The sequence below is a fragment of the Notolabrus celidotus genome, chromosome 8 (assembly GCF_009762535.1).
Source record: "Notolabrus celidotus isolate fNotCel1 chromosome 8, fNotCel1.pri, whole genome shotgun sequence".
Taxonomy (NCBI): domain Eukaryota; kingdom Metazoa; phylum Chordata; class Actinopteri; order Labriformes; family Labridae; genus Notolabrus; species Notolabrus celidotus.
In genome coordinates this window covers 6,620,190-6,637,279 of record NC_048279.1, presented here as the reverse complement: position 1 = coordinate 6,637,279, position 17,090 = coordinate 6,620,190, and positions in this window count along the sequence as shown.

The window sequence follows — 17,090 nt, the reverse complement described above, 5'->3', positions numbered from 1 at the left end:
TTCATTGAGCCTTTATTTTTAAACCAAGAGCACCATCTAGAGGAGTCAAAAAATACAACTAATGGTTCATGAAGCTTCATTTGCCCATCAATAAGTATAACATTTCATTTTAACATTTTTTTTTTTTTTTTGCAGGTTAAATTCTGTTTAATATTAATAAATAAGTTCTACTCAACTACAAAGATCACAGATTCCTTTATTGGAGTTTATAAACGTAGCATACCCCTGTGATCATGCAAGGGTAAAAAATATAGCTGCCACTCAAAGATAATCTTTCACTTAAACCACAGTGAGACCAAAGTTTATAAATAGTCAAAGTGAATGGCACAGTGACCAAATTTAATACTAAAGCTGGATTATTGTATTTTTATTTAATTGTACTTCATTCTACTTTTCATCAGTTTGTTTATAAAACATTTTTAATTTATGTGGCTATAATATTCACTGTTTTGATTTCAGATTTTGCTTGCATATTTTCTTTTACCAGGAGGGAATTTTTTTTGAGTGCTAACTAATGTTTGTTTCGTTTGTTTGTTTATGGAAAAGTTGCAACATTCCAATAAGTATACTTATACTTGAAATACAGCAGAATATATATCAACTTTGCTTTGCTTTTTTATTGCATATTTCTTTTGTTTTGTACACTTTTAAGACAAAATAAAAAGTAACAATACAATAAAATAATATACTGTATTATAATTATCTTGCCATATTATGTTATGTTATGTTACATTATTATTCTACCTAAAACTCATGGTCATATTGCATTCCAGTATTATTTTTTATTTATTGCTTAATCTGTCATTACCAACCATAATCACACCATGTCAACCGGTCACTACTGAAATTGTTTTTAACACTTCCTGTAATTACTTCTATTTAATCTAAATTCCATTGTAACATTGCATATATCTAAATTGTATTCTAGCTTTATTTATCTATTTTTATTTTTACTTATTTTATTCTATTTTATTCTATGTTATTCTATTTTATTTTATTGTTACTTATTGAAACTTCTTTCTTGATTGTACTTATGTCTGGGTTGCTGTAAAAACTGAATTTCCCCCCCGGGGGTTTAAATAAAGTAATATCTTATCTTATCTTATCTTAAAATGTAACAAAAAGCTCCAGTTGTTCCAATGCAATGAACAGTATTCATCTTTTTCTCGAGCAAACATTGTTGTGACAGATTTCCTGATGAATTGACCATGCAAAAGAAAAAAATCTAAACAAGTACCTTTTTTATGGTTAAATGTGATATTGCTGAAAAAAGTTTAAAAATGTATTTTAAAAAATCGTGTTTGACTGTAGCTTGATCTGTCGGTCTCCACAGTAAGATTGTGGTCACTGAAATTGTTCTTGCAAAGTATTTTTAAAACATGCTACTCTCCCTCAGGTGAAGGATCTGAATCTGCCCTCTGCCATCGCTCTTTCAAGAAACAATGTTCCATTTTCTCTGTAAAGTCATTGCTGTTTTCAGAGGTGCTATTTTCTACCAAAGAGACACTCAACCCAAAACAGAGTTTGGAGAATTTCACTTTGAACTTCTGAGCACAGATATACCCTGGCTGTACTTTCAGAGGCGCTGCGGCTCTTGAGGTGAGAAAACGAGATTTGAGCTGGCAGTCCCAACCTGACCTCTGCACTTGTGGAGGTGGCCTGTATTCTCAGTGTGAGAAAGGCTGGCCTGTAGGCCTGCAGCCAGACTGCTTGGTGCTAGAGTGGAGATGACACATCACAAGAAATAACACTCCCCTACCGCAGCACCTCTCTTTGTTTTCCCTGTCTCTTTGTCCTTTTTTATCCTCTGATGTTTTTCATACTTTTGTTTGTCCCACTCCTTTGTATGTTCTTCTTTTTAAGCTCCTCTTCCTCAGAAAATGAAGAAGTGTGCAAAACTGCAACCTATAATCTTTCTCTAAGGCAACTCTCTCTGGACAACAGACTGTATTTAAATATGACGTTAGATGGAGTGTATTGTAAATTCAAACTTAAAACATTAAACAGGGAGCTGGATTTAGATGGAAAACAAAGCTGAAGAAATTGTATTTGTTGTCGTTGGTTTCCGCTCCTCCTAACAAATGACACACTGAACATACATGCATAGTTTTCTAGGCTTGAGTCAGAGAGGTTAAAGTCGACTGTTGTCACTGTCTGCTGCTCTCTGCTAGTTACATCAGACTCAGAGGTAAGACCTTGGCTGCAGACCGGCGTGTGAAGGCACTGTAAGGCGTCATTTTCACTTTGCTGTTCATGTTAACAGATCAGAGCCTTCGAACTGCTGACGTGAGCGGTGCATCTCACATGCCGACAAACTAGAGCATACAAGGATTGCTTTTAGTACGGTGAAGGCAAGTGGTGGAGCAAGGGGTAGGCCAGGGGTGTAAATGTGTTATTCTAACCAAAGCTTCATGAAATAATGTTGCCTACTGTAGCTTTAATAACTGTGTAAAAGTGTAGTGCGGTGTACAGTCATGGCCAAAAGTTTTGAGAATGACACAAATATTACATTTTCACAAAGTCTGCTGCTTCAGGGTTTTTAGGTGTTTTTGTCAGATGTTTCTATGGTATAATGAAATACAATTGCAAAAGCTTTTATTGAGAATTACACAGAATTCATGCAATAAGTCAATATTTGCAGTGTTGACCCTTCTTTTTCAAGACCTCTGCAATTCTCTCTGGCATGCTGTCAATCAACTTCTGGACCAAATCCTGACTGATGGCAGTCCATTCTTGCATAATCAATGCTTGGAGTTTGTCAGAATTTGTGGGTTTTTGATTGTCCACCCGCCTCTTGAGGATTGACCACAAGCTCTCAATGGGATTAAGATCTGGGGAGTTTCCTGGCCAAGGGCCCAAAATCTTAATGTTTTGTTCCCCGAGCCATTTTGTTATGACTTTTGCTTTATGGCAAGGTGCTCCATCATGCTGGAAAAGGCATTCTTCATCACCAAACTGCCCTTGGATGGTTGGGAGAAGTTGTTCTCGGAGGACGTTCTGGTACCATTCTTTATTCATGGCTGTGTTTTTAGGCAAGATTGTGAGAGAGCCCACTCCCTTGACCGAAAAGCAACCCCACACATGAATGGTCTCAGGATGCTTCACTGTTGGCAAGAGACAGGACCGATGGTAGCGCTCACCTCGTCTTCTCTGAACAAGCCTTCCTCCAGATGCCCCAAACAATCGGAAAGGGGATTCATCAGAGGAAATGACTTTACCCCAGTCCTCAGCAGTCCAGTCCCTGTACCTTCTGCAGAATATCAGTCTGTCCCTGATGTTTTTACTGGAGAGAAGTGGCTTCTTTGCTGCCCTCCTTGACATCAGGCCTTCCTCCAAAAGTCTTCGCCTCACTGTGCGTGCAGATGCACTCACACCTGCCTGCTGCCATTCCTGAGCAAGCTCTGCACTGGTGGTGGCCCGATCCCGCAGCTGTAACACCTTCAGGAGACGGTCCTGGCGCTTGCTGGACTTTCTTGGGTGCCCTGGAGCCTGTTTGGCAACAATTGAACCTCTCTCCTTGAAGTTCTTGATAATTGGATAGACGGTTGACTGAGGTGCAATCTTACTCGCTGCTATAAACTTCCCTGTTAGGCCCTTTTTGTGCAATGCAATGATGGCTGCACGTGTTTCCTTGCAGGTAACCATGGCTAACAGATGAGGAACAATGGTGTCATGCACCATCTTCCTTTTAAAGTGTCCAGTCACTCAATCGTGACAGATTGATCGCCAGCCTTGTCCTCATCAACACCCACACCTGTGTTAATGTGTGTGACACCTGTGTGTCATTGAAATTATTTTAGCTGGTCCTTTTGTGGCAGGGCTGAAATGCAGTGGAAATGTGTTTTTGGTGATAAAGTTCATTTTCAAGGCAAAGAGGGACTTTGCAATTAATTGCAGTTGAGCTGATCACTCCTCATAACATTCTAGAGTATATGCAAATTGCCATTATAAAAACTGAAACAGCAGACTTGTGTCATTCTCAAAACTTTTGGCCATGACTGTATATACTGTACTTAGGAAAAACAGGAAATCAGTGATTGTTTTAACAGCACTAATGCAGTGTTGTAATCTAGTGATTTATTGTGTAGTTTTCAGAGTGACTTCACTAACAGATCATAAGACAGTATAACATAAATGTAGCATAAAGTTACATTAAAAGATCAAACCCATAACATCTCAATCATCTCTCCGTCTGCTGTAGTAAAATCAAGCAATTATCCTAAAAGGTTGACTTATGGAGACTAAAACTGTCTGCCAGTTAAACCTTAATAAAGGTTTCTGCCTGTGAAAGGAAGTCTTTATGTAATATAAGAAAGCAGATGTAGTCCTTTATTGGATTTCAGCAGAGGCCTTTGAAGCAAGATTTGTGGTTAGTGGTTTCCAGCATCAGATCGGTTAATTTCTTACCATAACCCGATCAGGAGAAGTTTCTTTTCTGGATAAGAGATCAGTTTGACCGCTGACGGATCAGGTGTCTTGATCCCAGAGATCTGTGCATCAGAGCAGCAGCTTAACAAGACTTTAAGACTGTCATACACACCACAGGAATCAGGTGTTATCACCAGATCGTATTTCACTTAACTACAATAACAAACCGTCATGATGAGCAGAGCCAGGCCTGGAGTCAACAGGTCAGAGGTTTTCAGAGGACCAGAAAGACAAGGAGAATCATTAATGTAGTAACTACTGTGGGAAAACCTCGGTCACATGACTCCAGCTGTCCGGCGGTCCTGCTCCGTGCTGCGTTCTGAAAACCCAGCCGGTGAGTGTTGACGGACGGGAGAGCACAGAGTCGGACTGCAGCAGATCAGAGACGGACCGGACACGGATCTGGTGGACGTCCCGTGTAAGTGTTGAATTCATCCAACAGACAAGTTTCCACAGGGGTGAATTGAGCTGAGCGGGGGTTAGATGCGGTCACTTGGTCGACCATTTTATTTGTTTTGAAAAAGGTCTGCATTTACCCAGAATTCCTTGCACCTTAGTCCTACTAAACATAATCAAGGACTAAACTGCATTGTGAAACAGAATAATTCAGCCGTCTATTTGAAGTCCTACTATCTGTTACATCTATGCCATAGCCTATAGATAGAGTCTATCATTGTGAAACCGGGCCCTGGTCCACTTTAAGAACCTTGCTGTATTGACATCTGGATTGGGGACACAAGGTGTATTTTAATGATCATCACTAATGATAGTTACCATGAGATAAAAGGTAGGTGATCAAGAGAAAGAAAGAGGAGAAAGCACTAAGAAGAAGTCTGAATATAAAAAGCTTGACCTCTTACTGCAGCTTTTTGTTGCAGTGGGCTGAGGGGTCAAACAGCCTGCATTGAGATCTCATCCGGCTCTCAAAAATAGCCAGCCTTGTGCCTCTCTCCGACGTTTAATGAGCCTCCATTTGTCTCCAGATTCTTTCCTCCCTACTTTTAATTAAAACACCCGCTTTTACCTTTACACGAAACATCAAAGAGGAAACAGGAGCTCCTGCTAATTGGAGGAAGATTTGGCGCTTTAATAATATTTTGTTGTGACTAATTTCCCCCCACACAGGTGAACAGAGAAGAGACGGAGGAGGGGGAGAGGGGGAGGATTTGTATAGGTAGCAGAAAACAAGATAGCAGGGAGAAATGAAGAGATTATAACAGGTTGAAAATAGCACACAGGTCTTTTGTTTTGCTAATTTCCTCTCCTTTGCTCAGGTAAGGTGGAGGCGAACATGAGGCTTTGTGTTTGTAAAGAGGGAATTAATGGGAGTACAATATAGTGAGGGGATTGAGAATTAAAGAGGAAGCTCATAATCTCTAAAAATAGCAAGACAAGACAGGAAGCTATGAAGAGGGTAATCAACATGGGAGGCAGTAACAAGGCACAAGAGAGGAAAAACAGGAAGCCGAAACTTCATCATCACAGAAGTTAAAAGGCTGCAACCCTCCTGTTTCCTCCCGTTAGTCTGAGCTGGAGGAGAAGACAGCTAGATGACTGTAAAGCGGGTTAAGAGGTCAGGAGGAAGAAAACAAAAATAGGTTCAATTATCACCTCCCATGTTGTGTTTTTTCAAAGTGTTCATTGCATAATTACACATCAGGAAAAAACAGAGGTTAAACAGCTCTGTGGGGAGTTCGCTGTCATTTATCAAGTCAAAACAGTCGCCCACTCAAAGACTCAGGGTCACCGCGGCTGGCATTTAACAGACTAGAATAAGTGGGCCGTGATGAACAATGACATGTTTGAGATGCTGCTTCTCATTCTTCAGGAACGCTGCAGAAAGCTATGATGCTAAATGTGACAACATGACATTTGAGGCCCAAATAGGACAAGGTGCACAGGAACAAAGTACTAATGATTGTTTTGCTGTATTTCAGTAGAAGTTTCAGGTTTTCTTTCTTAACTTGATCATTTTTTTATGTCTTATCAGTTCATTCAGTAGATCTTGTTTTAAGAATGTTTCAGGAGATCCGTGTCCGACTGGAAACACAAGCTTATCTCTTTTCCATAATGACGTTTGTTCCTTGACGGTGATTGATCCCTCTGCTCCAGGAAAGTCAAGAGGTGCTGCGATGGATAGGAGGAAAAATTTATAAATGATGCAGTCAAATGCCCCAAAGTCAATGCATTTTATATCAAAGCAAGTTTGTGGGCTTCCTATAAACACATCAGGTGGAGATGCCACAGGTCAGCTAGCAGTGCACAATCAAGATGCTATATGTGCAACACAAAACACAACATATACACTCAAGCACAGTTATTAGGCACGTGAGTATTTTTGTGAATATGTTAAAAACTATGTTAACAGTTGTTTTCAAATTTGTCGAGAAGTCAGATAGTGAATATATTTATTCAACTGTGTGGTTAAAATGATGCTTTTCAAATTACGTCGGCTGTATTTTTAAATAAATGCAGAATCTGCAGAAATGAGTGTGCCAAATTATCATTATATAGTATATAACTTGTGAAAACTAAGAACTAGGCACCATTTTAAACGTTCTATTGATTGAAAATAATAATATTTACTACAACTGAATTCAAACTTCAACAAAAACAAGAGTTTTCTTTACATTTGTATCCAAAATAAAACTGTTAATGTCTTTAAAACATTTCAAATCTTAAGTGTTTCTCAAATGTCCAATATAACCTCCTTTTCTTCCAGTGAGGGTCAGAGGTCACTGGTAAACTGATTTAATGAGGTTTCTGATGACTTCTCTGCTGACACTGTGAGCTGTACCTTGTATGGCTTTCCAAAGAGGCTCTTTTGAGCTGTATTTCTTGCCATTACTGTAAAGTATCTTCTTTATTATTGACCACAAGTTCTCAGTCGGGTTGAGATCAGTTGAGCAGGCAGGCCAGTTCATGAGGCGATCCTCTTTTGTATTTTCCTGCATGGAGGAAAAGACATTCAGCTAAAGTGAAAAAAGATGCTAGTGTTTATGCATGAGCACAATGCACCATCACATGCCTCACGTTATTCTCAGGACAGGATGGCATCTCAGGGCTTTAAAGAGGAGTTAATAGTATGTTACAACAAATAACTACATGTGCAACCCTGTGTTTCACATGTAACCCATCAGGAGCAGTATCAGCCATTCAACAAGTTTATGGTGAGAGTGGGGAAGAGCTTCGACCAATCACAAGCTGAGAGCCCAAACCTCTAGAGAGGGCAGGTAAGATTCAGTCAGTGTTGATGTTGTAGAGCTCAGTATATATCTGTTCTGTATGAAAAGTACCCAGATAAAAATAAATGATTTAGAGCTCTATAAATGAAACAGACTTAATGATGATCTAAAAAACAAGTTTCTAAGAAGGGAGGGATCTGTGAAACTCTCAGACTAACCCTTACTAAAAAATAATCCCATAATTATGAGAAAGTGAGAGAGTAATACATACAGTAATTATGGATTAAACTGTCATTGTATCCCATATCTACAACTAACTATCTCATTATCTCATCTGTAATTGTGTAATTATGATGCTCCATGTTTCTGTAAACATATGTAAGTTTTCACATGTTGTCTTTAAGTGGATGAAATGAGAAAATAGTGCAATTTTGATTATTTTTGACTGATAGACACATGCATTTAACTCCAGAGGACCTAGAGGTGTTTCTGCTCATACACTGAGAAAGAAGGATGTGCAGGATGTGCCTATTTTTGTTCAGGGCCTTGACTTGAACTCTTGATTTTTGATTAAAAACAATATGAAAAACAACAATTGTAGAGAATAGTGCTCTATTTTTTACATATATATAGTAATGCTAAATTTTATACATATAGTTAGAGTTAACTGAAGTGGGCTGGTCTGAGTCCCACTCACCCATCTGTTTCTGAAGCCAATCATCAGAGGGTGCCATATTGACAAAGCTGAACTCAACCTAACTTCTGTCGAGCTAGTGTGAGGTTAAGTGGAGGGCTTTGAGCCTCCTAGCCAACAGCTATGTATCCCCGCCTGTCAATCAAGTCAGCTGTGCCTCTCATATTGGAAAACACGTAATCTTAATATCTTCGAAATCACTGCGTAATGAAAAAAATCACCCCTGTACAGTGTGTGCCAAGAAATTAGCTATCTAGACTACACTTGATTTTTGAACCAGGCTTTAAACATTTTCATTTCTGCTGTAAAGATTGGCTTTTCTTCATTTCTGTGTATGTGGTTTCCTGAACTTCCAGAGCCAGCCTCAAGTGGACACTCAATGAACTACAGTTTTATCACTTCCGCATTGGCTTCAATTCCCGCGGCCAGAGATTGCCACTTGGTCCCATACTCTGGCCACGATGAAGCTCAAACTATGAGTGTAACGGACCATTAACATTGATAGAAATATATTAATTTCTACATAAATACATGTATGTCCAAACCAATATTTAAAACCATTTCTCCCTCACTTTGTTGAACACTACCTTCAGAACATCTAGACCGAAATGGGTCAGTCAATAACACAAAGGCAATATGACTCTTTGGCACATCCACTACTCAATACATGACATAAAAAGTGAAGTGAGATTAATCAGATGAAGAGAGAGACATGTTATGCTGCAGAAAAAAGAGGAGTGTTGTGAAGGAGTGTCTGTGATTAAAACGGAGAAGTTACAGCAGCATGGATGAAAGAGAACTAAGCATATTCAAAGCCGAAAAACATTACCTCTGGACACTGGATCAGAGTTAATGTCAGTATTTTCAGAGTGGAGTTAAAGAGGCTCACAGAGGAGAGGTGAATTTTAGTGAGCTTAGAACTTTCTGTTTATGCTGTGAGCATATTTAGAGCCTCTCTCTTTGACTTTATTGAGAAACTGAATCAATACTTCTTCTTCCAGCTGAATCTTATTTTAGTATCTGCTTCCTGAATGCGTTCGTCTTCCTCACCTCTGTACAAAAAGGTCAGGCTGCTTTTGGCAAATTGCTGATCAACAGTGTTGTTGTTGTTGTGTAATGAAGAAAAAAAAAAAACACTGCTCTTGATGTTTGGCCAAAGACTATTTTCTTATTGGAGCAGAATTTATAGTACGGTTCATCTGAGTGTCAGAGGACGATGACATCCGCTGAGCGGTGGCTTCGTGGACCAGTGACTGGCACGCTGACTCACATTGAAACTTAACAGGGTGAGGACAGCAGAGTCATGGTAACGTCATATCTTTATTTTTGTCTGTGTCATAGGTTACAACAGCGTGGCAGAGCACTACGACTGCCTTCGAATGAAAAAGGATGCAGGTCAGAAAAAGCATCATCACACTTTGTTTGTTTCATCACAGTGTGAGGTTTGAATCTGGAAGACGGCTTGATGTTGAGCTTTATTTATGATCAGGAATATAAAAAGTGTTTTCTCAAGTGTTTCTCCAAACTTATTGGAAATGTGTTCAAATATTGCAAACACTTTAAAAGTTTTTCATATCATTTGAAATTCCCTACTAAATGACAGAAATTGTTACGTAATAAAGGTTGAAACAAGCTCTCAACATGGTCTCAAAAACATCTTAGTCTCCATTTTGCTTGTAGAAAACTGTCCCTACAGTTTTTTTGCCTGGAGGCTGCCAGAACAGAACAACAGCAGGCATTTATGAAGAGCAAATATTATGAAAGAGCACAGATTTAAATGAGGACTTCAGCGCTACCAAAAGAACACTGAATTAAAATGATGCAACAACTTGAAAAGAATAGTGTTTGTTTGAAAAGACACAATGTTGAAGTTTATTCAACATGCAACATTTAATTTACAGAACAACGTCAGGTTTTTAATGACTGCAGCAGTCTCCACATTTAATGTCCACTGAACTTTAACTAAAGCCAGCCAGCAGAACATGTAAGTAAGTGGACAGTTAATTTATCCTACTTTTCAACACATCTAAAATCAGCAATGTGGTATCAATGGAAAGCTGAGAATGTCCACTGTAAATGAGTTTTTAAAGCTTGTTGATAGGATTAGCGGTTCAAAAGTTATCAAACATTTAAGAACATTTAAGTAGGCGCCAGCAGCTGTCTAAGTCTTTTAGGGCTAGGATGAGAAGGACTTGCAGGGTATTCCTGAACTCCACGATTAATACCTACTGTCGGCCATCTTCATTTTGAGAGTTTTCTGGTTCACACCCGACTCTAACTCTTCCTCCTCATTTCAAAAAATGTCACACCTCTACTGATTACATCATCTTCTCACATACGGTTATAACGAAAGAAAAATATTTGGTTACTTGTCACAGGAGTTGGAGCGGAGTTAGCTGCTTCCATTTATCTGATGCGGAGGAGATCACACAATGGCTGGTTCTGAAAGAATGTGATCCGTCCTTCGCTCAACTTTTATGAACTAAAGGATGAAAATATCACTCAACTATTGTTGATAAATTGTTTTGTGTTCTTGGCCTTGTGATGTTAAATGTGAACAGCATGATGAAGAAGAAGTGGTTGATTTATGGATCAGACACTTGTTGTGATTGTTGCAGTAAATCACCTTGTAGAGCAGCATGCTGTATAAAAAATACACTGAACAGTTGGACATTTGAATTCAAAAGTTTAGAGACCTGTAAAGGTCACAGTGAATTTACGTGCATTCTGACATTTTATCAGAAAGTTGAATAACCCTAACTTCTTGTGAGCAGTGTACATGCTGGGGCTGCTGGAGGGCGTGATCTTGACCAGAGTTGCGTCATCTGCAGCGCTCCCCGCACAAGCTGACCATCCAGCAGTGAACGGTCTGCGGGGAGTGCTACAGAACCTTCCTGGATATGTGCTAGCATGTCATGGAAAACAGAGATTCACAACTCTTTCACCTGTTGTGGAGCTTCATTAAAAACCTATGAGAGATTTTTTACACACAAAAACATATATCAATCTCTGTATGTGCTATGGACTATAACAGAACCAGAAAAAGTGATAGAATAATACAATTTGAATAGGCTTATTTCACTGGCTAGAGGATTTCAATTTTGCTACAGATACCCAAGGCCTTCAGGCTTTGGAGGATCTTCTTCCTTTCAAAGGCCATGCTACAAAAATCAATCAATCAATCAATCAATCTTTATTTATATAGCGCCAAATCACAACAAAATTTATCTCAAGACGCTTTTACAAACATAGGAGGTCTAGACCGTACTCTATGTCAAATTATGAACAGAGACCCAACACCAAGACAGGGTAAGACTCAGTTTTATCCCACCTTAATCCACCATGAGCATTGTACCTCAGTATTTAGCAAGTTACAGCAGGGAGGAAAAACTTCCTTTTAACAGTCAGAAACCTTGAGCAGAACCAGACTCACGTTAGACAGACATCTGCCTCGACCAAAAGAAAGGGAGGGGTGAGGCAGGGAGCATTTCAACCCAGGATAGATGGCTAAAGTCCCATTTCTTTAGGTTGTACCTTTAAAGATGGCCCCACACGCTCATCTACTACCATCATCAGGGATGTTTTTTCCTGATAATACATTCTCAAACAAGATATATTGTTGTTTCCAGCAAATTAGAATTGTTTCTTTGAACATGTTAGCACACCAATATTAGCTTTTAGCTCCACTTAGCCTCACTCTAACCTCAAAGAGCTCACAGCTCGGCTGTAGACTCATGGACTTTATTAACCTCTCATTGCTGAGTCTTACGTCATTTGATACTTTGGAGAAATACTTGTGACTTGAGGCTGAGTTTCAGAGGACAGACAGCTTCTGTATTTTCATTAATTTTAAGAGCTATCCAGGAGGGGAGCATAGTGGAGCATTGTTTGGATGCATATTATCCTTAGGCCTGTGTAGGTTTCTTTCCTCAAATAACAGTTCAATGCAAGGTTAATGGGCTGCTCAAGACTTCTGTTAGAGGTAATTCTTTTTAGCTTTATATACTCAGACGCTCCAATTCAACAACTCCAGAGACTTCAGACTGTGTGAAGGTAGAGTTTCCATCACTGAGAACACATCTGTGATTGTTAAAGTTAGATTTTTGCCTATATGATAGGACAGCTGAAGAGAGACAGGAAATGTGGGGAGCAGAGAGGGGGGGAGGGGGATATGCAGCACATGGTAACAGTCGGGAGTCGAACCGGCAACCTCTGCAACAAGGGCTATAGCCTCTGTATGTCAGGTGCTTAGACCGCTAGGCCAACAGCGCCCTGACATCTGTGATTGTTGTGGTTGTGTTGGTGAGGATGGTGTGCAGTCTCAGCAGAGCCGTCTGGGTTTCTGGGGCTTGTTTAAAGTCACCTTGATAGAATTAAGGGAAGCAGGGGAGCATCACTCACAGACTCTCTGCCCACACTGTCCCTGTTGGAGCACAGCATTTAAATTGGGTCTTAAATGTCATACGAGCTAATGTACACAGCTTACATCGCCTAAATCACCCAGCTGGACTTAGAGAGATTAGTGACTCACACCCTGACTCATAAACAAACTTCTCAGAGTAGAATTCAGACCAAAAACTCAAACGGCAGAAACCCAGACTTTCACAAACCTTAGGTGGTCATCAAGTAGCTGTTTGACCTTTGAAACAGTGAAGTGTGAAATTGGTATATAAAGAGCTCTGCATTGATATTTGGTACATATGAGAGATGAGACAAGAAAACTAAATGCTGTTGCCCCATAAAAGTCAAACCACTACAATACTTTGATAAACTACCAATTACAATCATGCACCGGCACTGCATTATGTGACTACACCTGTTCCCATCTTAAAAACCTGAAAAGGAGACTTTTGTGAGTATATGTACTCATACAAACTAATGTGTTATTCTGTCTTCCATTGACAGCAAGTAACAACACTGATTGCCATGACTCACATGGATTTCCAGCAGATCAGTGTCCAGTCTGTCTCCGATCCGCTGCGGTCCGGTTTCGTGCTCTCTCTTCCGTCTCCTCTTGCGTATTCAGGACCACATGACTCCACAGCTGGAGTCATGTGACCAAGGTTTTCCTGCAGTAATTGCTGAATCAAGGATTCTCCTCCTCCTCTCATCCATGTTGTCTTTCTGGTCCTCTGAAAACCTCTGACCTGTTGACTCCAGGCCTGGCTCCGCTCATCATGACGGTTTGTTGTTGTAGTTAAGTGAAATACGATCTGGTGATAACACAGAGTGTTTTATTCTGAAAATTAACCGGATGTTTTCATTTTGTTTTGGTGCCTGACTTCCTGTCCCGCTCCATCTGCTCTGTTGAGATTGATGCGTCGTGCTCCGGCACAAATAGAAGTCTTGTGTATCTGATCCGTTGCGTTCCAACCTGCCGGATCAGAGATGCAGCCAGAACATAACGGAGCGAATCCAGTGGAAGTTAACAGATTGACTAGAATAGAAACCTATCAGAGCTGGTGCGGTGGTGCAGATCGGAGATGGACCAAACACGGATCTTGTGGAATTTGGCCGTAAGAGTGACCTGACTGGCTGCAGCTCAGTGGTAGAGTCCGTCACCTCTAAGCAGGGACAGGAAGTCAGGCATTAAAACAAAATTAAAAACTTCCAGTTGATTTTCAGAATAAAACACTCAAGGTTGACACCAGATCATATTTAACTTAACTACAACAACAAATCGTCACAATGAGTGGAGTCAGTCCTGGAGTCAACAGGTCAATATGAATGGAGAGAGCTTCATCATGGAGGTGGAAAACCATTTCAGTAATTATCGAAGGAAAGCCTCAATCCTGTGACACCTGACAACCTGATAATGAAAATGCAGCCAGTGGGTGTTGACGGACAAGAGAGCACGAAGCCAAACCGCAGCGGAGCGGAAACAGATCGAACACCGGTCTGGTACCAGTCTGGTTGTTTACGGATATGGTAAACAACACCCACACTTCCTGTGTAAATGAGGCCTGAGTTTGAAATGTATGAATAAAAGCATTTCATAACTTGGAGGACTTCTTCTGTTTAGTTTTTCCTCATGGTTATCGGTTATTCAGAAACTATTCTGCTGAGGATGAGTCATGCTATGGATCCCACTGTGACAGCAGAGACAGAGGGAAAAAAAAAAACCATAAATAAATAAAAGTTAAACTTTTTTAGCTGTCCTTGTTTATTTGCTGAAGCAGCAGGTATCTCCATGTGAGTTTCTGTTGTCATGTTCTGGGACAGGTTGTTTCACTCTGAATGGCCCACAAAACAAACCTACTGTAGCCTCCGTCTGCAGCTCCCCTCACACACTCCTGCAGAGCTGTTTGAAGCTGATGTTAGTGCTGCAGTTTAAAGTATGCGTTAGTTACAGTGCTGTCAACACACACAATGCCTGGTGTTTGGATATAAATAGATGCTAGCAGAGGACTGGGAGGAGTAGTTCACATTTTACAGCTGTATGTGACAGTTTTTAATATTTTATTTGACACTTTTTTGGATACTCTGTTTAGACATTCCAGCTTGTGTTGTTCAGGTTGTAGGTGGGTCAAGTGAAAGAACTGAGTCCTCAAAGAGTATTTCTCAAAGTTTTATTCAGTGTCTTCTTATGAATCTAGAAGAACATACAATTCCTCTGCTCTGTTAGGAGTTGAACTACAACGTTTTGGTTTTCATCTGGATGTGTATTGATGTGACATTAGCACATACTGAAGTTAAACATTACTGAAAACAGCATCTTTGATATCTAAAGCCAAACATTGGAGGAACAAACGCATACATCAAACATCTGCAGAGCTCACACTTCTCTGCGTATGCAGGTAAAGTCGCTGGTCTGGAAGTCAGATTAATAATTTGGCCCTGGGGGGTTAGAGGAAAAGATTTTTTTCTTACATGCAAATCAGGTTGTTGTCCGAACCAATCCATGCATCACTCAGCTTTATTTTCTGCATACAGGGCAAACTGGCCATGACCTCATCAAAAGTGCATGTTGTTGAGCTTGAGCACCAGTTGAGATCTTCAGCCCATCCTCATCTACAGTGACCTACCTCTTTGTCCAATGACAGCAAAATGTTAGATAAAGGATAATTCACTTTAGAAAAGATGTGGCTTGAGTTGATGGTTAGCTTTTGCCTTGTGTTTCATGCCTTTTTACCTCACTGTCTGTGGCCTGTATAAGTTATCCTCATAGACTGTATAAAATATGGACGTGGTATCCGTGACGTCACACATCTGTTCCTGATCGCTGTTTTGAAGCCAATCGACGACGACAGCAGCCATATTGGAAATGCGGAACTCAACCAGGCAGAGTGTGACGTAGTGTGAGCCTCCTAGCCAACAGCTATGTGTTCCCAACAGGGAGTCACGTCAGTCATGTCCTTATTTGGGCAAAAACTGGAAATCTTAATAACTTCTGAATCGTCACGTTAGAAAAAAAATCACCCCCGTACAATGTGTGCCATTAAAGAGATTAGCTTCGTAGGGCCAAGCTGTTTTTTGAACCAGGCTGTAAACATGTTTATTAATGCTGCAAAGATCCTCTTTTTCCCATTCATGTCAATGTGGTTTCCGGTGTTTCTGCAGCCAGCCTCAAGCAAATTCTCGATGTATTGCAGTTTATAACACTTCCACATGGGCTTCATCATTTGAGACCGGAGGTTGCCGCTTGGTTATCCTACACACCAGTTTTCTTGCTCAGCTGTTATACGTATTTCTTTGGTTTCTTAATCCCTGTGTTTTCTTTTGAATTTAGTGTCTTTCGTGGCGCATGGGTCCTACTCAAGTTTTCCCTATCATGACAAGATGGAAGTCTCCAAAGTCTCTGGGGACACTGAAGCATTTTTTCTAAATGATTTCCACTCCACACTTTAGTTCTGTATGTATTTGTTTTAGTTCTTGAAAAAGAAAAAGAACATGATCAGACTGAAGAAGTTTTCCTAGCATGGTCTTTCATTTCATTAATTTGAAATCACGTTAATGATTTAATTGTAAGTCCAGCAGCAAATACAATAATTACAAAAATAAAAATGATTAATTCCATCTTTTTTGCACTCCGTGGTGCCACAGCTAACTCTTCTATGCTTGAAAGTGCCATTTGCTAGGTTACAGAGCAAATGGCACGAAAAAGGGTGTAGTGTTTTTTCTAGCGTGTTTCAAGATCTTCAGCTAATTAATGTCCACAGCCGTTATGTAACTCCGCCATTCCTGTTTTCTCCAAAATGAGTCTCAATCAGCTCACGGACCTCTATGCATCGACAAACAAGTTTAAATTTTAAGAGCACGGACAAAACGATGAGTTGGAAAAGAAAGAGGTGGTAAAAGTCAAACTGATAGAGGAGAGAAAAGATGGAGGAAACAAATCAGATAACAATAACAGAGCAAAGAAGGAAGATGGAGAAGAGAGATGGTTCAGGCCATTGTTTCTGTTGTGATTTGGCACAATATAAATATTGAGTGATTGATTGATGTTTACAGCTTGTTACAAAAATGGTTTAGGTCTCTACACTCCATTGCTTAATTTGTTAATGCTGTTTAGGCTGAATTTTTAATAACTTATCCATTCAGATTTCATCAAGGCTCAGAGTTAAGCATAATTAGGCATGACTAGAGGCTGGTTTGACTGACAGTTCTACATGTTAGAGCTAGGGAACCATGATTCATTCAGCCCACCCTACTTCTCTTCCTGTTTCCACATAAGGGATAGTAAGCACCATGTTTCCTGCTTCTTTTCAGCCAGGACACCAAACATCACTCCTTGATTCCACTGCACACAACCGTGCGTGTGTGTGTAAGTGTGTGTGCATTTC